General features: G+C 44.8%; 1 long non-coding RNA gene and 1 pseudogene across 1 annotated transcript; one reads left to right on the top strand and one right to left on the bottom strand.

The window, feature by feature from the left end:
* The first annotated feature begins 528 nt into the window (after window positions 1-528).
* LOC140692042 (nuclear RNA export factor 3-like) lies at window positions 529-17,527 on the top strand (annotated as a pseudogene).
* LOC140692044 (uncharacterized) lies at window positions 14,882-21,785 on the bottom strand. The gene is made up of 4 exons (XR_012067622.1): window positions 21,728-21,785; window positions 20,942-21,105; window positions 16,208-16,346; window positions 14,882-15,092 (listed from the first exon to the last, which is right to left on the bottom strand). It is a non-coding gene; the product is annotated as an uncharacterized lncRNA (long non-coding RNA).
* Window positions 21,786-22,694: the final 909 nt, after the last annotated feature.

Consider the following 22,694-nt stretch of genomic DNA (forward strand, 5'->3'; position numbering starts at 1 on the left):
ATATTGGAATGAATTGGAGTTAATTCCAGCCATTTGAATCTTTTCAGAACATTTGGTTATTTTGCACAAACTTAAGAAAATCCCCCATATTGCATGAAGAATTTAGTAAAGCTATGCTTGGAGAATTCACCCTCATTCCATGAAGCTCAATTCCAGTCTCTGTTCCTCTAGGTAGCATCTGAATGACCCTAAACAAGCTCTAACACCTCATTAATTCTCATCAGCCTTGAAAACTGGTGATTCTTTTTTTTAAACACTTTTTGAGCTATAGTCACTTTACAATGTTGTGTCAAATTCCAGTGTAGAGCACAATTTTTCAGTTATACATGAACATACATATATTCATTGTAACATTTTGTTTTCGCTGTGAGCTCCCACGAAAACTGGTGATTCTGATAGCCAAACCCCTCATGAGAAATACATGAAAGAATAGATGTAATGTAGCAAATTCAGAGTCTATCCTACAGCTGGCACTCAAAGTTCTCTGGGTTTGTGGAATGAAGGAACACGATGTAATGTAGCTGATGCAGAGTTGGTATAAAGAGATCCCTCTGTTTGTAGTCACAAGTTCCAAGATCTCCTAAGCCTCCTGGCTCTAATTTGCCTTCTCTGCAAGCGTAGTTCATTTGGAAAGAGTTCTGTGAGTGTTGGGCTGATAGCAAACTCAGGGGGTACTAATTACAGGAAGGTAAGTCTCCCCTGGTCCCCAGGGGCTCTCTTTTCTATTCCCTTGGGAAAGGGAATTCTTCTAAGGACTGTATCTTGCTTGTGTGGTTCTGACAAGGTGGTTAGGGGCCTGCTCTCACCATCCTCGGAAGCCCTCCTTGATATTCTCGAAACCTCCAGCTCCAGACCCCAAGGATTCTCTTCACAAGCAACCTGTGAGGACAGTGGTGACAGGTCACTGCCTTCAGGCCACGCCATGGGTGAGTTGGTCAGCATGATGTCTTGTCCTGATCCCCACAGGGCACGAGGGGTTCTGGGTTCCCTCCCCGACCCAAACCCGCAAGACACCCACCTACCCACCTCCCTTTAGAGAAGGGGTGGAGAGGGCCCAGACTGACTACTTTTCACTCCCTTGAGGAAATGGGCCAAGTGGGCTCTGACACATTTATGCTGGTTCTGCAAACCCACCCCCCAACCCTGCCCATTCCTGCCATGGAAGTGGTCACGGGTGAGGTGAATTTTTGTCCCTGGTTAAGAACAGGCCTGAGTTATGTGATCTTCTCTGGCCTAGTGTGTGGAGAGTGGGGAGGGTCACCTAGGTGAGGGGTGGAGTTGGTGTAAACTAACAGTTTTGGGATTTGTACTAGAGGTGGGGGAGGAGCAGGAAACCCACCGTTACATTGACTCTTACAGTAACTAGTCAGGATAAATTGTATTAGTCCACAGAGGCTTCCTAAGGCTTGGTTTATTGCCCGGCATACAATCTATTCTCGAATGTTTGATGAATAGTTGTTATTGTGCATTGTTCTATGTCAAATACACTTGTTAATTTATTTAAGTCACATTTAAAAATGTCCCTCTGAGTTTCTGTCTGCCATTTTATGTGTCACTCAGTGAGCTGTCTTAAAATTTCCCACTGTGACTGTGGATTTGTCCATTCTCGATTTATTTCTGTCAGTTTTTGCTTTGCCTATTTTGGCTCTGTTTTAAGATATGCATAAAAATTTACAATTTTGTATTAATATCTTCCTATTGCATTGATCTTTTATCATAAGGAAACCTCTCTTTCTCATAATTTTTTTTTCTTTTAAGTGTACCTTTTCTTTCACTAATATGGTTATAGCAGCTTTCTGTAGGTTAGTGTGGAAAAGATAGACATTTTGTGATTTTTTTAATTTTCAAATTTTCTAGATGATTTAATTTTGCATGTGTCTCTTATTTTAAGCAGCATTTGATGGAAGGTTTCTTGTCCATCTGATAATATCTTTCTATTTGGAATACTTAGTCTGAAACTTTCAAAGTAAAAATAGGTGTAATTTGATTTACATATACTATATTACTGTATGTTAATTTTTACCTCTCCTAATTCCTTTTCCTTTCCTTTCTTTTGAAATGATTAGTATTTTGTAACTATTAAATTCTTACTTCATGTGGATAGATATTTAAACATTCTTTGCAATTCTGGTAGTGTTTACCCTTCAGATTTCAATGTACCTTTGTTTTTTCTCCATCTACTGTAAATTAGTTATTTAAAACTACTCAAACTTTTAAGGGACCTTGAAACACTTTGATTCCATATACTCTCTCCAAATTTATTGTCATGCATTTTAATTCTATACATATATATTTAAACTCCCAGAAGAAATTGCTTTCACTGTGTTATATAGTCAATACACATTTAAATTTGCCTATGTATTCATAAATATCATTAGTCTTTCTTTCCTGTATCTGTGTGCCTACACCTGGGATCCTGTTTCTTCTGCTCAAAGAAGAACCTGTAATAATTTTTCAGTTTGAGTCCTCTGGTCACAAATATTCCTAGTGTTTGTTACATGATGATGAAATGAATGTCTTCTCTTTAGGAATGTTTTTCCTTGAAGCATATTTCTTCTCCTACTGATATCGTTATGCTGACTTGCTATCTTGTTACTTTCAGAAATTTCTCAAAAGGTCTCTTCTAATACTTCTTCTCTACTGTTCCCTGTCCTTTCTGGGACTCACATTAACCACGTGTTAAGTATGTTCACTACATCTCCTTTGATTCTCTTTCCCTCACCTTTGGTATTCTCCAGTTATGTCTCTTCAGGCTTCATTCTGGATCTTTTTGTCAGACTTACCTTTCATTTCTCTAATTCTTCCGTTAGGCAGGTGAATCACCTCTGACCCTTGAGCCGTCACAGCACAGACTTCAGAGTAGATTCTACTGCCCCCTCCAAGCAGAGGAGAGATTTGAGAGTTAAAAATGAACAACCACTTGTCCCAGGTCACCCAGGTCTGAACAGGGCAGAGCAGGGACTAACATCACAGATTAAACTCTAGATCCAAACCCTTTCTTCTGTGCTTGTTCTCTTCTTGACCATGAATGCTCCCCACCTCTCATCTCCCGAGAAGTGGAACTTCTATTTAATTATAAAAATCAGTGATATTTCTTCATTAAGCATGATATTCCCGAAGGACTCTTATATTGGGACCATCGATATGTTGTTCTCAATTTCAGAGCCCACTGACCAAGGGAACCCTTTACAAAGAAGAGTAAGATGCTGGGATACACACCGAAGGAGATGCAACGAGTGGCTTGAACCAGTCACTTCCCAGCAGCGGCAGGATAAAGATTCAGTAACAAGTGATGCTCACATGAGCACTCAAGGAAGATAGTAAGTGACCAGTCAGAATGGCTGATGTGGACCAACCAAGGAAAAATAAAACCCTGTAGTTAAATATGTCATTCTTCTCTCCAACCTGGAAGAGTGAGGAATGACAGGATCAGGTTCATGATCAAGTAAACTTTATTGTAGCTCTGGTATCATTGGGGAAAATGTTTACAAGACTTTCTGAGCATATATGGACCCCTTTCTTGTCTCCACTTCCCCACAGTGCTCCCTATGCCATTCCACCCTCTCATCAGAGAGGCAATTTTCAGGAAGGAGACCAAGCTCATGTTAACATGGAGACAGAGCAGAAGCCTCCAGAGAGAAGAATGGAGAGAAGCAGGCGGGCTGAGACCATGGGAAGCTGGTTCAAGATCACAGTGAGTGTCCTGACTAAATGGACCTAATACGTAGAAGAAGGTGAACAGAGGGAGTTGTGTTGGAATCGGGTAGAGATGGTATGAACTTTTCTGGGGCAGAGGAGTTGGTTATGTGTCTTGTTATTATTAGAAGTTAACATCCTAGACCATCTAAGAGAAGATTCAGAGAAGCAATATGAAGGGAACAGACTGACTGCAGGGAGCATGGGAGAGGTTGTCTAAAAGCAAAGGAGGAAACTACTGTCAAGATGGAGCAACTTCATACCACAAAGCTCAGTTTGGCTCAGGCTGAGTGTGGGAGGAGGCTGCGTCTCTGGGGTCCTTGTCAGAGGGGCAGGCCAGGTCTGCCTTAGGTAGGGTCTCTTGGAACTTTACAAAAAGAAGTACGTGTTAAGCATATTAAGTTGATTATTTCAAGAAAAGTGTTTGAGGGGAAGAAACGATATTTAGAAAATCCACATGTGGTACAATAACAAATATCGACCTAGCGTAAAAAATTATTTAAAGCTTGAAAAAAAAAAGTCTGAAAGGAAGACCTGGTTGGGTCTTATCTTAAACTTATATTCTATTGTATCAATTTCCTCTCCCATTTTTCTCTTTGCCCCCCAGATTCCATTTGGCATAAAATATGAGGAGAAGTGGCTGCTGAATTTGATTCAGAAGTACTGCAGTGTCCCCTTCACTCCAGTTGAAGTAAGAGAGGACGTCGAGGCCAATGAGAGGAAACGGGGTAGATGGATGGTCCAGATGAGAAATGACTCTGGTCTCATATTGTCTTTCTCTTGTCACTCCCCGTAGTTTCATTATAAGCAAATGCAGGCCCAGTTCTTTGTTGAGAATGCCAACGTTGCCTTTGCTCTGAAGAATGTCAGTGGCAAGATTTGCACTGAGAACAATGAAAGGGTATGTGTCAAGGGCACCTGGGAGCAAGAGGGCAGGGCAGGGGCATGGTCTTGCTTGATCCCAAGGCTCAGATTTCTGGTGCTTACCCAGCCCCTCTTATGCTCCCTGCAGATATCTGTCTTTGTTGACCCCTGTGATGCACCGTATTCTATGCAGAAGGAGCTGCAGTCAGAAAAGGTGGAGCAGATAAAGGTAATGCAGACTCAACACAAGTTCTGCCCCACAGCCAGATCCACCTATTGCTCCCCGATCAACACCTCAGACTCAGAGCCACTGAACCCCGTCTTTAACTCTGCAGCTGACCATGAACAAACTGTTTGATGCCTCCCAGGCATTTCTTAACAGCCAGAGACTCTGCTTTGGATCTGGTATGGCTATAGCAGTAATCCCAGGGCAGGTGAGGGCAGAGGGGTCTGCCTGGGAAAGACCTTCGGGATCGTAACTCTGGGAGGGGTTGGTGCAGGCAGGACCCTCTCAGCTTTCTGTTTCCCTCCTGTTGGCTTCCTGGAGGCTTGATGACCTGTAATGTTGAAATGCCACGGAATCCGAGATATCGCATGCCTGCCCCTCTGCAGATCCGTGGAGAGAACATGCCCAAGGTGAGGACTTAGGCCCAATGTTGGGACTGATGGTGAGGGTGGGACAGATTAGGCAGAAGAGGCAGATTGGCCTCAAACATCCCCTGTTGGGGTCCTCACTCTCTTTCTCCATCATAGATTTTGTCCTTGGATTTGAGCAACAAGAGACTCTGCCAGCTGGGTGGCCTGTCTGATGCTACACAGAATGCTTCTGACATCAAGAATTTGAACGTCTCCAGTAGTGAGGTGAGGTGTGGTACCCAGATCCCTCTTTGAAGAGGAGATGGGAGGGCTCATGGGAAGGTGACAGAGGAAGGGAAGTGAATTTGTTGGAAAAGGAAGGGACGACTGGGGGTGCAGTACCATCCTGGCTCTCTTTCTCTGGTTCATGTGGTTCCTCCACATAATAATAGGTAAAGTCTTCAGGGGAGTTGGACAAGGGCCAGAGATTGGAACCAGAACTTATTTGCACAGACAGAAACACCCTGTGCACCACCTTTCCTGATAAGTCAACCAACATAAGGTCAGTTGTACCGTCTGTCATTTCTTGGGAGCCTGAGCTATCCCTGACAGTGCCTGTTTGCAAGAGGCAGCAGTCCTGATCCTGTGGGAGGGCCACAGGTTCTATGCTCTCCTCTCTGTGTCCTTCATCTGTGCTTAGAGATCTCTTTCCCTTCTTCTGATCTGCTCACTTGTTCTGATCTGAGGTATGTTTCCCACTTCTCTGTACCCAGCGTTCTCTAATATGCCACCCAAGAATGTCGTAGGGGAAGCAGGACCCCCTCTCCTCACCAGGACCATGAGTCAGCAGCCTTGAGCCAGATGCTGGTGCCCTGGACTGAGAAGAGTTCTCCAGCCTAGATCCACATGCTGAGACAGGCCTTCCTCTTTCATGCTTAGAGAGGGCTTTCCTCCCCTGTTCTGAGAGAGGCTCTTCTTCCCTTGAACCAAATGGGTCTCCCTACTTGTCCAAGGCTGACTTGATCGTTTTCCTGCCCCATATTGAGTGTAAGGACATGGTGGCTCCTGTCATGACATCCATTACTTTGGACTAATGCCAGGAGCTGGGCCCTTCTTGGGGGAAAAGGCAGGATTCCTGAGTTAAGGGGCCAGAAGTTGGCCGCAGACAGTGAGCAGAGGGCTTCCCGAGGGGAAGTGAAAGGCAGAGGGCAGAGGTGGTGGAGGAGACAGAAGGACAGGCCTCTCAGGGACACTTGCCCTTCCATCCCAACACACGTCACATCATCCTGCATGGTCCTTCAGGGGAGCCCTGAGTAGCCTGACATGGATATGAATCCTCAGATAAAGAACTAATAAGATAGGTGCAGGGACCGCCATGAGAGAAGACGGTGCTCGTGAGAGGGGGGCATAGACCCTCACTCAGCCCCATACTGAGCTGGGAGCTGACCCTTTACTCTTCTGGGGAAGGTCTGCCCCTGTGGCTGCTGTTTCCAACGCCCAGCTCAGACTGAGCTCACACAGGTGACAGAGACTCAACCAGCATCCAGCAGGCCCCAGGCCCAACGTGTGCATGGTTACCATCCTTACCTCGGGTCCCTGGGACATTCGGGGGCAGGTGAAGGAAAGGGCTGCAGCAGGGGAGCCGGTTCCCCTTTCTTCTCTCTTCTTCCCTGATCCCCCACCCCAAACCATGGGAGAGGTTCTTTCCCTTCCCTTCACTTTGCTTTCTCTCCCTTGTCTCTGTGCCCCTATGTCTCTGTCTTCTCTTCTTCATCCTTCACTTCTTTTTTGTCTTAATCCCCCTCCATTTCCCTCCCTGCCTCACTAACCTCCTTGGCCCAGCATCCTGGGCCATCCCTGGTGGGTGTCCTTGTGTTGGCAGGATGCAGGACCCCCAGGAGGATGAAGAGCCCCTAGCTCCAACCTCATTCCCTCTTCCCTCCAAAGCCTACAGTGGGGACCTGCAGGAAGGGAGGGAAGGGAAGGAAGCCTGCTTCCTTGTTGCTTCTTGTGGCACCTGGAGAAGGGAGTCAGGGCAGTCTAGGTGGGAGGTACCCAGGAGGGAAGGAGTGGAAGGAGAGGGATGGAGGGAGGCAGGCAGGTAGGGAACACTCTTCTGGTGCATCCATCAGTCCATGTGGAAGGTGCCCAGGGCCGGGGAGTGTAGGTGGACACACTGGACTGTGTCTGGTGTAAGTGTACTTGCTCCCACGAGAAGAGACCGCTTTGTAGTTTCACTGACTTTTCATCTTGGCAGCTCCATCCTGGAATTGTTCCCCAAGTTATTACGCTTGGTAAGTGTATTCCTCAATCACTGACTCCTCTAACTGACACTGACACCGCCCACAAACTACTCTGAACCCTTTAGGTCTTGCCTGAGTTCGATTTTTGAATCTGGCCCTTAAACGTTCTGGGGGCAGAGGGAGGGTACAGCCTCTGTGGGAAGCTCACAACAGCTCTGGGTCTTCTTCGACCACGTCTGCCACAGCCTTCAGGGACCTCGTGGTGATGACCCGAAGTGTAGTCCTGCCCTCAGATTTTCCAGGGCCCTTCCACAGTTGACCTCTGACCCTCACCCTCCTGGGCCCGTCCTTTTCCTTGACCATCCAGAAGTGCCTCTTGGTCTGCACCACTGACTTCCTCTTCCCTCCCGCAGGATGACCAGGAGACACCCCCACCAGCTAAGTTAGGTGTGGACACCCGTAAGAGCTTACCAGCCTGCAAGGTGAGCACGGAGAATCAAGCAGGGCTTTGGGAGGTGCGTGAGGAGAGGGTATCAGCCCTGGTGCTGAGGACTGTTTTGATTCCAGGGAAGCTTCTTTGGATCTGATCAGCTGAAGAGTCTGATCCTGCAATTCCTGCAGCAGTGAGTACTGCTGGCAACCTGAGGAAGGGGAGGGCTGGGACGCCACCCAAGCTCAGCTCTGCTCACGGGAGTTTCCAAGTCTCATTTGAGGTCCGGACCACAGAGACAGACTGTGCTCATGGCTCCCCGACAGGTATTACTTGATCCACGACTCTGGAGACCGACAGGATCTCCTGGGTGCTTATCACGACGAGGCCTGCTTCTCCCTGACCATTCCCTTCAACCCCGAGGACCCAGCCCCGTGAGTATCACAGCTCACACTCTGCTCCTGGGCCGTGTGGCTCCCCAGCAGACGCAGGGCAGCTCCTGCAAACCCCCACACTGGGGCCGCCCACCTCCCCCTGCTTCTCTTTTTCTCCCAGGAGCAGCTTGTGGGAGTACGTCAAGGACAGTAGGAATATGAAGAAGCTCAAGGACCCCTGTGAGTGTGTGATGAGGAGGCGGGGCGGGAAAGTGGGCGGGAAGGGGTCAGTCCTAGGGCCCAGGGCGTGGCAGCCCCTGACCTTCCCTCGCTTCTCCTCCCCCCACAGACCTGCGGGTCCAGCTGCTGAAACACACAAAACGTGACATTGTGCGCTCCCTCTGCCTGTTGCCCAAAACTCAGCATGACCTCAGCTCCTTCGTGGTGGACATGTGGCTCCACACGGTGAGCATCTGCTTCCATCTTGGGCAGGACCAGTTGCTGCAGGTGGGTAGGAGGTTTAGGTGGTGACTGAGCGCCTGGGCTCTTCCTTTTCAGGACACAATGCTCTGCTTCTCTGTCCACGGGGTGTTCAAGGAAGGTGAGTGTGTGTAGACCCCCCGTCCCCAGATGCCCCACTGCTCCGTCCCCCTGGCCGGGCTCCCTCTCAGCACCCTCCCAGCCACCCCGATCCCTCCCCTTCTCTTCCTGGCCCCTCTGTGTTCTCCAGCCCTCGCTCTTCCCACAAAGGACCCAGGTCTGACCTGCGTTCATGCCTGTCTGCCCTGCACACCCTGGGCGTTAGGGACACAGGCTGTGGAGTTTGATGGCTCTCATCCCAGAGCCTTCCTATGAGATCCGGGGACCATTACTTAACCTCTCAGTTTCCTCATTTGCAGAATGAGGTATTAGCATCCATGTCTTGGGCAGCAGTGACAAATGCATCAATGAACTGGTGAAGTGGTTGTCACGGGCCCGCGCACAGTAGAGGTCCTGCCACCGGCAGCAGGTTGCTCCTATAGCTGCCCTCCACATTCCCGACACCCTGGCGCCCAGTGAGCACCTGTCCCCTCAGCATGAGTTTCCAGTCAGACTCTGTCTGCAGACCCCTGTGTGAGCGTGTAAAGCAGGTGGGGCTCTCGGGGGTACTGATGTTTGCTTTTTGTCGTTGAAGTGGAAGGAAGGTCTCAGGGTTCTGTTCGTGCCTTCACCCAGACCTTCATCGCTATCCCTGCCAGCCATTCCAGGTGAGTGCTGTGTGGTGGGTGGGAACCCCCGTCCCAGCCTGGGCTCAGGGGTGTGGGAATGTGATGGTGCCCACCTTAGGTTTTCTCAATACTGTGGAAAGCCAGCAGGTAGATCCAAGGAGCAGTCTAGCCTAGTGGTTAAGAAGGGCATGGGCTCTGGAACTGGAATGTGGCTTCTCTCCCTGGTCCCAACACTCATTGGCTGTGTGGCCTTGGTCAAGTCACGTGGCCTCTGTGCGACTCGGTGTCTTCCTATGACAGTAGATTTCAGATTGTCCACTCCTTGGGCTGTTGTAAAGGGTAAACGTGAAACTGTCCCTGAGTTGCAGGTAAACGTCCTAATGTCATGAAGACGGTGGATAATCTCCCCAAAGGTGGGCTTGTGGGAGGGGCATAGGTACCAGCCAAGGAACCTGGGGGACACACACAGGAGGAGGGTGGAAGGAATCTGGTTGCTGAGTGGCAGTGGGAGCAGGATGGTTGTTGGGGGTGTGGGGTGGTCCATCTGTCCAGCTGTTGAGGGCCCATTTTTCCTCCAGTCTGTGCATCGTGAACGACGAGCTGTTTGTGAGGGATGCCTCCCCCAGTGAGCCTCAGAATCTTCATTCTCTATCCCAATTCCTGCTACCTCTGCCAGCTTCACACTCATCTTCTCCCCAGAGCAGCGGGAAATGGTGTGCACGTTCTCCACCTACTGTGGGATGAACCTCCAGTGGTCTCAGAAGTGAGTGCTGGGTTTGCATGGGGATAGGAGGGAGCTGGGAAGAGCAAAGGAATGATTAATGGGAAGTTGAATACAATTCATTTTCCTCGTTTATTTCAGTCATTTTACTCTGATCATTTCGATCTCTGTACATATTAAGCCACCTAGTTGTTTTGAGCTGGCAGGTGTTACTTTTATGAATTTCATGGACCCTGACCCTTTATTAACAGACAGCTGGGTGTTCCTGATACACTGTGTATGAGGTTCATTCCACTCTATATATCACAGTAAACGTGGAGGGGGGAATCATCATCAATCACCCAAAGATAACCCTTGAATGTTTTCATCTTTATTATATTCTGGAACTTTGCTTATGCAGGTGTTTACATATTTATGCATGTATTTATATTTGTATATTTATCTACAGAAAACTAGCTCTCATAATGAGAGAGAGACAGTGAGAGACAGAGAGAGAGAGAGAGGGAGAGAGAGAAAGAAAGAGAGAGAGAAGGAAACAGACAGAGGCAAAGAGAAAGAGGCTTGTGGCTGAATGGGGAAGAGGGGTCCAATTAGGGACTTTTAACTCTTCAGTGCCTTTAAAGTTGAGCAAGTGTACAAGCTAATGTGAAGGGGCCATCTCATCTCATTTTTAACTCCCTGAATTTGCCTATACATTCCTTTCTCTTTTTACCTTCTTATTTCTACTAGAGAGTTAATGAGACACCTCTAATGGAATTATATACATTTAAAATCAAATATATATTTGGTTATTAGTGATTAAGAAAATGGACAATTAAGTGTCCAAAAATGCTAGTAATTCTTGGATTTTTGCCTCTCACGGAGGCAGCAGATGGCTGAAGTCCTGCTGTGACATGGCTGGATGATGCATGATCTGAGGACCCGTGCACTGGTGACTGTGGGTCGGATCCAGAATTTCCCTATAAATATATTAACATACCAAACAGTCCAGGAGCAGCAGTTAGGCAAACACCACGCTTTGCTGCCCTGGTGCCATCTCTCACTGAGCTCACCAGGTGAGTCAAAGGCAAGCCTGTCTTCCCAGCATGGGGAACTGGATTAGGATCTGCTCAGAGGCACATTGTTGGGCAGCTCTTATGAGCTTCTGAGCCTCCCAAGAACCTAGAGATCCTTCTGACTCCAAAACTTTGAACTCAAGGCATATCAGAGAGATATTTGTTTCCTTCATAAAGATATCTGTCCTCTCATTAGGAGAAACAGTGAGGAGTGACTTTTCACATTGCCTGTCTTAGTCCTGAGGCTCAGGCAGCTTCTATTTCTGTGTCCCAACATTTAGAAGGCAATGAAATCCCACCACATGCCATATACTTTGGCCAGGCTTTCTCAGTCACCCCTCAGGACTCTCTGTGATGAAGGTTTTGTGAGTCCCATGTCACAGATGCCCAAGTCAATCTGACAGAGCCTCAGTCACCTCTCTGGATGAGTGGCAGGATGGGATGAGGTTCTATCCCTCGCCCTCTCTGGAGGACACAGAGCAGCCTTCCTTTTAGAAGATGGGCTTCCAGGGCTGGAAAAGTGGTCATTTGCTCTCCTCTGATATCGAGGCCTCTCAGGTACGCACTCAGAAAGCCCCTCTTGATGATTAAGATCATAGTGCACGTACATGGGCACGTCCATTCATTCCCTTGGAAAAGCATTCACTGTGTTCAGTTTCATGGGGAGATGAAATAGAATCACAACGGAGCTGACAACGTGTGTGTGTGTGTGTGTGAGACAGACTTTGTATAGGAAATTTATAAAGTCATTACTTATAGAAGTACAATATGTCAGGTAAAAATGTGGAGATGACATACCTCGGAGAGGCAGGCATTTTTTCCTTTACCTCAGAGTCCCCCTTCTCCTGTGTGCAGGAGAACTTTTGGGGATTGGGGAAGATACAGTGTCATTGTAGGAGGAAAGCCCTTCAGGGTCATGTCTGGAAGGTTCCACAGAGGGACCTTTTCCGATACCCAGAGCAAAGATCAGGGAGGTGAGCCTAAATGAAGGGGCAACTCTGGCTGCCTTCAGCGAAAAGGAAGCTGATAAGGGCATAGTCGTTCAGCCCTGGACTTCCTGAGCCGTCCCAGGTCCTTGCTGTCTGCAGCCGAGTGCTCTTGGTAAGAACCTTCCCTGGATCATGACAGGATCAGCACAGGGCCTGGCACCCAGAGAGAGCCCAGTGCTTGTCTGCTTACTTCACCTCTATTCTCTTCCTGTATTTCTTCACCCTCAGGTGGGTTCATCCCTAACTTTGTGCTAATCACCACTCCTACCATTCACATTTTGACTGAGTGGTAGGATTAATAATAATAATACTAATAAAGCCAAAACCCCCACAATAACAGTAATAAAAGATACCAACAATTATAGCACACACATGGATAAGTTACTTGCTCAAGATCGGTCAACCAGCAAGTAATAGTTCTAGCATCAAATCCTGGTCTTCTGACCCAAAAGGCCCTGCTCCTAACCTCTGCTTCTATATTGACTGTACTTCTGTGTTAAGACAGACAGAGGCCAGCACAAGGGAAGGGACTCAGCCCAGGTCCTTTGCTCAGTTGATGGGTCTGGAACTGGATACAGGTTTGATGACTCCCATGTTCTGTCTAGCTGACCTGTTCCTATTCTTTGCTCTTCTGTACTAATTCTTCTCCCTGGGTCTCAATAAAAAATTACTTCTGGTCAAACTAGAATGAAAAAAAGGAGACAGGAAAGCATGTGGTAAAAAGAAATGACGAGATGGAATCAAAGTTCACTTCCTGCTGCTGCATTTCCAGATGCCGTTTCAAATTTTCTATTTTATAGACCAAAAGAGGCAAGGTGGGCTGGGAGTAATATATCCCAAAGTCCTAGATATTCCGCATGCCAGATATTCTTTGAGGATTTTTCCTTTTCTTCTTACAACAAATCTAGAAGTAGGTACCCTTAGTCTCATTTACAGAGGCCAATCTCAGACTCACAGAGTAAGTAAATTTTCCAGGGTCAAATGTCTACCCTTTGCCCTCTACACAGGCCAATCAGCAGCTCCCATTTGGATGACACACTTCTAGGGTTTAAAGACTGATAGTGGAAAACTTGCCTGATGTGGAATGTGGGCTGTGTCATGCTCCCCACTGGGCATGAAGATGATGTTGGGGATGAAACCCTGCCCCATGGGCCAAGAGGCCTGGGTGTGGGGGCCACACAGATGGACTGACTCCTGAGATGCTGAACTAGAACCAGGAAGCAGCTCAAGCTGTTGCCCTTTGGAAAGAGAACCTGAATGGTGGGATATTGACATGTACACAACTACTATATGAAAAGGCTTTTACGTTTTATCTCCTTTAATCCTAAACTTTATTCAAGACCAGTATGTATTTATCAATGACCAGAAACAGATTTTTTTGCATTTTTTAAATTGAAGTATAGTTGATTTACAATACTGTGTTAATTTCAGGTGTACAGAAAAGTGATTCAGATATATATATATATATATATATATATATATATATATATAACTGAGTCCCTTCCCCTGTGCTGGCCTCTGTCCTAACACAGAAGTACAGTCATATAGAAGCAGAGGTTAGGGAGAGGGCCTTTTGGGTCAGAATGTGTATATATATATATATATATATATATATATATATATATATATATATATATATACATACATATATACATATACATATATACATATATATATATATATATATATATATACACATTTGTATTATTTTCCGTTATAGGTTATTACAAGATATTGAATATAATTCCCTGTGCTATATAGTAAATCCTTGTTGTTTATCTATTTTATGTGAAACAGATCAAGACAATTTATTTGACAGTTTTCTGTGTGTGTGTGTTTGTGTATGTTTCTTTGTCTCAAACTTTTTCACATCAGTTATTCATAAGCTAACTCACACCAGTCATTCCTAAACGAACTCATGCAGCTTTCTACTGAGTTCACTTAGGGGCTGGATTTCCAGTCCCAGGACTTGAAGATTCTGCACGAATTCAGAAGGATTACTGCCAGTGTGTGAAGTCTAGACATCTTGGCCCATAGCTGGAATCCATTCAGCTACCTTGCTCCCCACCAACACCACAGCCCTTTCTATCCTCCACGCTTTGCCAAGGCCCCAGTTCACTTTCACACCTGCAGTTCTGACAATGGTCACCAGGTGGCAACGCTCTCCATTTTCTACAGATTTTTCTTTCTGCCCGCACCGCTACCCACCCCCCCGCCCCAAAAAGACATCATTTTTATGAACAGAAGCAAAAAGTTTCCTCAAAGGTCTTAACTTTCCTTGAAAAATTCAGATGTGTATAAAAAGACTAAAAGGACATCTGTGTGGTTTCCATCCAGCTTCTCCTTAACTTATTCATGTGTCTTGTGTATGTACTGTGTGCCAGGCACTGTCAGTCCAATTCCTTATCTGCATCCCAACCTCCCCTCTCTTCACCTCCAGACCTGCATAACTGGAAGTGCCCACAGGAAGCAAGATGGATGTTAGTGCCCACTCCATGGGGTATGAACTCAGACTCTATTCCAAGCAAGGTCAGTCCAAGCCTGACGCTGGATCATGGCATCCAGCATCAAAACAGGAGATGATGCAGCTGAGTGGGAGAGGTTGTAGCTTGGGAAACTGTGGCACCTTTAACTCACACCCCCACCCTCTTACACAGGACTAACAGCCTATTACCTTCTCCTGACAGACCTCACTCACAGAGAGCAAAGGACCAGGCAAACAGTGTTGGTTTCAGTCTTGCTTCTTCTCATGGGCTTGAGCTAGAGGTTTTGCTTTCTCTTTGGTCCTTTGCTCTATCGGAGTGGTGCATTTCGGATTTGGTTCTGTATCTGTTTTATCTCTAAGAGGGTGGTTCTATCCATTCAGTCACCTGACAGGTCCATTTGAGGTGACATGGAGTATGATTCCCGAAATTTTTCTTCTAATCTCCCAATAACTGTTGGGGAAGAAGAAGAAAATCAACACCCCATTTCATTTTAAGGTACTTAGCATCTGTGATGGTTAATTTTATCTGTCGACTTGGCTGGGCCACAGTACCCAGATATTTGCTCAAACATTATTGTGGATGTTTCTGTCAGAGTGTTTTTGCATGAAAATAACATTTAAATTGGTGACTCTGAGTAAATCAGATTGCCCTCCATAATGTGAGTGGGCCTCATCCAGTCAGTTGAAGGATTGAATAGAACAAAAGATTCACCCTGAGCAAGGCTGAACTCGGCAGCAGATGGTTTTCAGACCTGAACTGCTACATTGGCTCTTCTCTGGGTCTCCGGCCTGCTGGGCCAGCCTGCAGATTTTGAACTTTCCAGCCTCCAAAACTGTGTGAGTCAATTCCTTCAAATCAGTCTTTATATATACATAAAGTGACTTCATTCATTTAAGAAAAGGCTAGTGCTTTGTTAGGCAGACAGGCAACTGGGTGCAAGACAGGACATGTGCCTGGCCCCAGTGGCAGACCTAACCCACTAACTCTAGGTGACTTTGGGTAAGTCACCACACTCCATCTGACCTCACCTGCCAAAGGGGATCAGACCAGCCCTATTTGGCACAACCAAGAAGACACAGATATTTACAGCTGAGTGGCAAGAGAAGCTGATAAGGAAATCAGACATCAAAGGACTCAAAATTTTAAGAAGCAGTTGTTGAAAATTCACAGAAGAGCTTTTTATACTTTGTGGAGTACCAGAAACAAGTGGAGATATTACTCAAAATGTAGATACCTCCCATTCCACATCCCTGTTTTTGAATCAGCAGACCTAGGGTGGGCCTGGGAATCTGGAATTTTAACAAGTACCCCCTGCAGATCTTAATGAGGTCATCTGAGGGCCACAGTTGGAGAAATATTGATCTAAACAGCTGACATTTGCTTAGCATTAGTTTCATGCTTGCCATGCAGACTTCTATGATATCTGGGATGTGTTTGTTAATGTAATTGCTTGAAAGTGCACTGGTCCTTCCCTCCCAACCTATGAGCACAGATTGCTTTCCTATATGACACTGCACTTAAACTCCACAATACTCCTGGGTGGTGAGGAAAGGGTAGTGACTTACCTGAAGTGTCTCAATGATGGGGCCCGAGCTCTTCACTCCTGCTCCAGGAACCTGTCTAGCAGACTCAAATCACACTTGGTTCTTCCCTATCAGCTCCTGTTTCTGGGGCTCAGAGTCTACACCCTTCTCAGATGTTCCACTAAAAGGGAGAGACAGGTGATCAGACAGCACGTGGGATAAAGAGAAAAGTGAGAGGATGGGAAAGCACATGAGACAGAGGGGAAGGGGTGAGGATGTTCTGCTCGTCCCCACTCAGTTCACTCGAAGCTGTGCAGTGATGCTCTGCCCCTCCCCAAGCTCCACCACACCACCCCCTCCACACACAGCAGTGACACTGAAGCTGTCACATCATGGACATGTGGGCTTATCCCTGCTTGTGTCACATGTCCAAGTGTTCTCCCTGGAGGTCATGCTGTTATGGTAATGTCAGAAGCATCACATTGACAGAATAAAGGAGGCAATGCTGCATTGGAAAACTAACATTGCAGAGGGCCTACTAGATTCCACACACTGTAGGTTGTTATTTTTAGACTTTATTTAAATCCTCAAAGTAATGCTCTGAGGTGGGCATCATCACTTCCTTTCTACACACGGAGAACTAGTCAGCTCAGACAGCAAAGTACATGCTCAAAGAAGTCTAGAGAGGTATCAAATGGACACAAAAGCTAACTTGAAAGGGCTAATGCTAGCCAATTCTGGGGCAACTTGAACATCAAAATAAATAAGTATAGTAACAGATAGTGTTAGAGAAGGCAGATAGCTAGATATGAGCAGAGAAAGGGGGACACAGACCAAATGGCAGGAATTGGGCAGAAAGGAGGGGCACAAGCCAAATGCAGGAAACCACACATCATGTAAGCACCAGGGGGCCCTGGGCAGAGAAAGAAAAGCAGGAACCTTTGGGCTGATAAGGGGTCATACCTTTTGGGGTGATGAGTGGCCTGGAGACTAACAAAGAAAGGTGAGAAGCGGCAGGAATTTCCAGTGTCCAAATGTAACCTTTTGCTCATTATGCCCTCATTTCAATAAAATTTGCCTTGCAGATTAGAAGTACCCATCATACACGACCGCCATGACACTTCCTATCCAGACTAAATAAGGCCAAAAATCCCTCCTCCCTTTGGGAAGGTGGAGTTGGGATGATAATCAGGGAATACAAACCCAGAGCTTTCCCTCCTCAGTGAATATTCCACCCATTCATTTTTACACCCTATGTAACTAACTTGCCAAAGAAACACAGGGCAGCCGCCCACCTGAGCCTGCCCACTCTCCCCTTCAGAGTGTACTATCCATCCTTTAATAAATCCTCACTTTACTTTTTTTTACTCACTATGTCTTGTCTCTGAATTCTTTCTGGGACGGGACAAGAACCTGGAATACTGGTTGCATCTACCAGCAACAATAGTAATGCTCTGGGACAAATAGGAATCTACAAGTCATGTTAACATAAATAGATACTTGAATAAATACATAACTACATAAATCTTAGAGGGGAAGGGAAAGGTCTACTGCATAATCAAATGCCAACTAATAAATCTAGAAGGAATGACAGAATTAGAAAAGCTACACTTGACCACTATCAGAGTAACAACTAATTCAGGAAGAATACTGGAGAGATGCTCAGTCAGCATCAAATCAAAGAGCAGTCACTGAGTCACTATGGCAACCACGCTTGCCAAGGAAGTTTGTGAACAAACAATCACCACCTTGTTTTGGCTTCTAATATGCATTAGGATCTGTATGGGACAGACATGATGTGCAGTAATTAACCTCCAGTATTTCTCAAAATAAATACTCTTAGCAGCTTTACTGATATACACATACACACATATATACATGCAAATATACATACATCCCTCCTACATGTCTGCTCTGTCCCATGCTCTCTGCTACCACTCAGATTCTCAGGAATTCACTGAAGTGGATTTGCAGAGGGGTAATGAAGGAAAAATCCACAATTCAACAGATTCAATTCTAATCACATCTATTAAGTTGAAAGGACCATAACTATTTTCTTTTAGTGATTGATTTTTCTGTAGATGACCAGTAGAATTGTCTCTGGGACATTTTCCAAAATCCCTGGATTGGAAGACTCAGTATTGTTAAGATAAAAATTGTTAAGATGGAAATTCCCTACACTTACCTGTAGATGCAATACAATACCAACTAAAATCCTGGTGGTATGTATGTGCATATGTATGTATGTATGTATTTTGAAATTGATGGCTGAATATAAAACTTATGTGCAGATGCAAAAAGACCTAGATTATGAAAAACAACTAAAAAGAATAAAGTTGGAGGATGAACACTTCCTGATTTCAAAACTCAGTATAAACCTTCAATAATCAAGACAGTCTGGTATTAGCATCAAGGTAGGCAAATAGATCAAAGGAACAGAATAAAGAGTCTAGAAATAGATCCACACATATATGGACAACTAATTTTTATAAAAGATTCAAAAGCAATGCAGTGGAGAAAGGACAGTGCTGGGACAAGTGGATATTCATACGCACAAGTAGAAACTATGATCCATATAATTGTACCATATGCAAAAGTCTACTCAGGATGAATCATGGGCCTAAATATAAAATCTAAAGCTATGAAAACACAGGAGAAACATAGGAGGAAATCTTCCTGATCTTGGCTTCAGTGAAGATTTATTAGATGTCACACCAAAACCACAGTCCATAAGTGAACACATTGATAAATTAGACTGCATCAAAATTAAAAACTTCTCTACAAACCACACTGTTGAGAGAATGAAAAGATAAGCCACTGAAAGAGAAAAAATTGCAAATCATGTATCTGATAAAGGATCTGTATCCAAAATATAGAAAATCTCTCAAAAGTCAATAACAGACACTCCAATAAATGAATGGGCAAAAGATTTGAACCAACACTTCACCTAAGAAATTATATAAATGGCAAATAGGTACAAGAAAAGATGATCAACATCATTAGTCAACATGGAAATGTAAGTCAAAATTATAATGAGATATTACTACACCCCTGTGAGAATGGCCAAAATTAAAAATACCGATCATATCAAACACTGACAATATTGTGGAGGATGGACAATATTGTGGAGGATACACTGCTTGTGGGAATGAAAAATGGTACAACCACTTCAGAGTAAGTTTGGCAATTTCTTACAATGTTAATCTTACATCTACCATATGACCCAACCATTGAACCCCTAAGTATTACCCCTACAGAAAGAAAGCATGTGTCCATGTAAAGTCTTAAACACAAATGTTCATATCAGTTTTATTTAAAAGAGCTTCATGTTGGAAACAATTCACATGTCCATCACCAGGTGAATAAAACCAATTGTCATATATCTACATAACAGGAAACTACTTATACAGGCAACAGGTGGATAAATCTAGAAATAAGTAGGCTAAATGAAAGAAGCTAGAAAAAAGGAGTACATTCTGTACAATTCCATTTACACAGAATCATAAACAATGAAATTAAGTAATAGTGACAGAAGTTCAGTGGTTTCCTGGGAACACAGAAGGTACGAGGTGGGGGAGGTTGGAGACCAGAGACATGTGGATGGGGAGATTACAAAGAGGTATGAGGAAGCTTTTTCGGGTGATGAATATGTTCATTATCTTGACTGTAGTGTTGGTTTCATGATGTACACATATACCAAACTTTATTTAAAAATTTTTATTGAAGTTTAGTTGATTCACAATGTTGTGTTAGTTTCTGGTGCACAGCATAGTGATTCAGTTACATACATATGTGTTCTTTTTCATTATAGGTTATTACAAGATATTGAATGTAATTCCTTGTGCTATTTATTAGGACCTTGTTATTTATCTATTTTATATACAGTAGTTTGTATTATACCAAGTCTTATTAAGACATATACTTCAAATGTATGTAATGTATTGTATGCCACTCATAGGTCAATAGAGCATTTAAAATATACTTGAATTTTTCTAAGTCTTTAATGCAATTAAAATAACTGGGAGAAAGATCCCATCAATATGCTCTTCCCTTATTAATAGGTGCACACCATGTCTTCCCAAATTGGTCCACACCACATATGACCACAATAGAAATCATCATTTGCGATGAAGTATATAAAAATATTTAGTGAAAGCTGGTGCACATGTCCTTCTGAAGTACAGAACTAAAAATGTTATTTCTTGCAAAATAATCATAATATTTTAGAATATCTGGTAATTTTAGGGAACATGGCTGAGTATTACTATAATAGGGAAGCTCCAGAGTAATTATGATTTTTGAAAACACTGAATTCTTATAACTGAAATTTTAAACTAACACTTAGAAACTTTCTGGCACTTAAACATTTCATTATACAATGGATAAAAATATGGTGAGCAGGGAAGAAACCATGTTACAATCACAAATTGCTAAGAAAACAATCTATCTAATTGCATATTTCAATACCCATCTGAGAGATACATGGGAATCACTAATATTTAGACAGTCAGAAAATATGTACGTAAATTTACTGCAAATGCATATTAAACATCAAGTTCCTCTCTCAAGCTATAGAAGTCATCGCTTTTGCACAAATAAAGCATTTCTAAGATGGGCCTCAGGACTACTAACAAGTAGCTGCTGATGGAATGACATTCTACCTGCTAAACCTCTTCTCCCATGATGAGATCAAAGCAGTTTCTCTACTTCTAGGCTAGTTTGTGAGCCTCACCGGAGCTATCCCACAACATGTTTTGTTCAGATCTATGAACTCACTTCAGTCAGAAGTCATATGCCACTAAAGATGTGAAGTGTTGGGGTCTCCTGGAAGCCGCTGCCCTTGAACCTGTAGTAGGAGCCTCAGGAGCCATCAGGACACAGATCCTCAGAACCTGCCTCCTTCAGACACTTGATATGAGCTGGGCCACCGGCATGAGGAGCTTCACAGGAAGAGACAAATTCAGCAATCACTATGCTTTACTGCTGTAACTGTGTGCCTGGCACCATGCTAGGCACTGGGTTAGTGACAATGACACTCATACGATTAGTTAGTGATCCTAACAACCAGATGTTACAATGGGCTTCTCATCAGGGCCTTTTTCTTCTCTTTTCCTCATCTATCCCTTCACAACAAAGTTGAAAAGGAATAAGCAATGGCCTGAATTCATACGACGTTCATGATCCTGCAGTAACCACAGGGCCATAGACTTACTCCTCTGTTATCACTGAACGTTCACACCGATCCTGTGGGTAAAGCATTCTTAGCCCCATTTTACAGAAGGGGAAGCTGAGGCTCAAAGAGAGTCATTACCTGTCTCATTTCCCGCGCCCCTGCCTTTAGAAGGAAAGTGACCCCAGGACAACCCTGAGGCAGGACACCACACTCACTGGTGCCCGGAGTTGGGGGGTGAGCACCCCAATGTCTTTACGTACAAGACAGCCGGGCACCGAGTCTCAAAGCAGGAAAGGGAGACTTGGATGTGGGTCCCTTTGCCTCCCCACACCCCAGGGCGGCTCATCCCCCACTGCGGGGACCTACACCCTCAGCTGAATCCCAAATACCAGGAGGCGGGGCCCGCTCTTCTCGTCAGACCATCTCAGTCTGTGTAGAAAAGTCGTCACGGTCGCCATATTGACGTCAGGTTTCTATGGCAACCGCGACGCGCAGGCAGGTCTGCCCACGCCGGAAATGCCTCCTCAAGCTCCTCCACCCCCTGGATTTCGCTGAAAACAGAGGACCTTTGCTCTTCAGACTGCCACCAGAGAAAGCAAACGAATTAGAGGTATTAGCCTGGGACCCCGGAAATTGGCGGATTCTGCCCAGGTTGATGGGGAAAAAAATGTCCCTGTCGTCAGGAATATGTTTACTTTGAAGAGACAGGAGGGAAGTATGATCAGTATACAGAGACACAGAAAGATATGCTAGGGTTCTTGGAGATGAGCTAGCCCTCAGAGGGCTAATAGCAGTTAGCCATCTGTGGTAGAACATTAAGAAAATGTCTATAATCATGTGATTGAATGATCTAGGAACTCGGAAAAAATGTCATTTAAAGAAACATTTAGAGGTGCCAGGGAGGCAGGCCTAGAATAGTATAATCATTTAATAGGCAGAAAGAAATCTAGTCAACTGCCCATACAATTGATTTCTGTTGGAGAAATTCTTATTCTCCCTTCCTGATATGTCCTCCCATGAGGAGGGACACCCCAAGTGGGGCATGTTGGGAAAATGAGATGATCAGCTTGACAATACAAAGCTGGTAATACCTCATGTTGGCGGAGTAAAGGGGAAAAAGACCCTGGCATACACACTGGTACCAAATGGGTGTATTCATTTTGTCAGGCACATATTATTATGTCTTAATAACTCGAATGGCCTTTGATACAGACATCTTATTCCCACCAACAAGAAAATTTCTGATGAAGGTTTAGAAAATTATGCCAAGGTGGTTCTGATTTGCCATCTGGTTAAGGGAGCCTGCCTGAGAGGGCAGGTCGGGAAATATGAGTTTCTTGTTCCAGATAAGATATT

Source organism: Vicugna pacos, chromosome X, assembly GCF_048564905.1.
Source record: "Vicugna pacos chromosome X, VicPac4, whole genome shotgun sequence".
NCBI lineage: Eukaryota > Metazoa > Chordata > Mammalia > Artiodactyla > Camelidae > Vicugna > Vicugna pacos.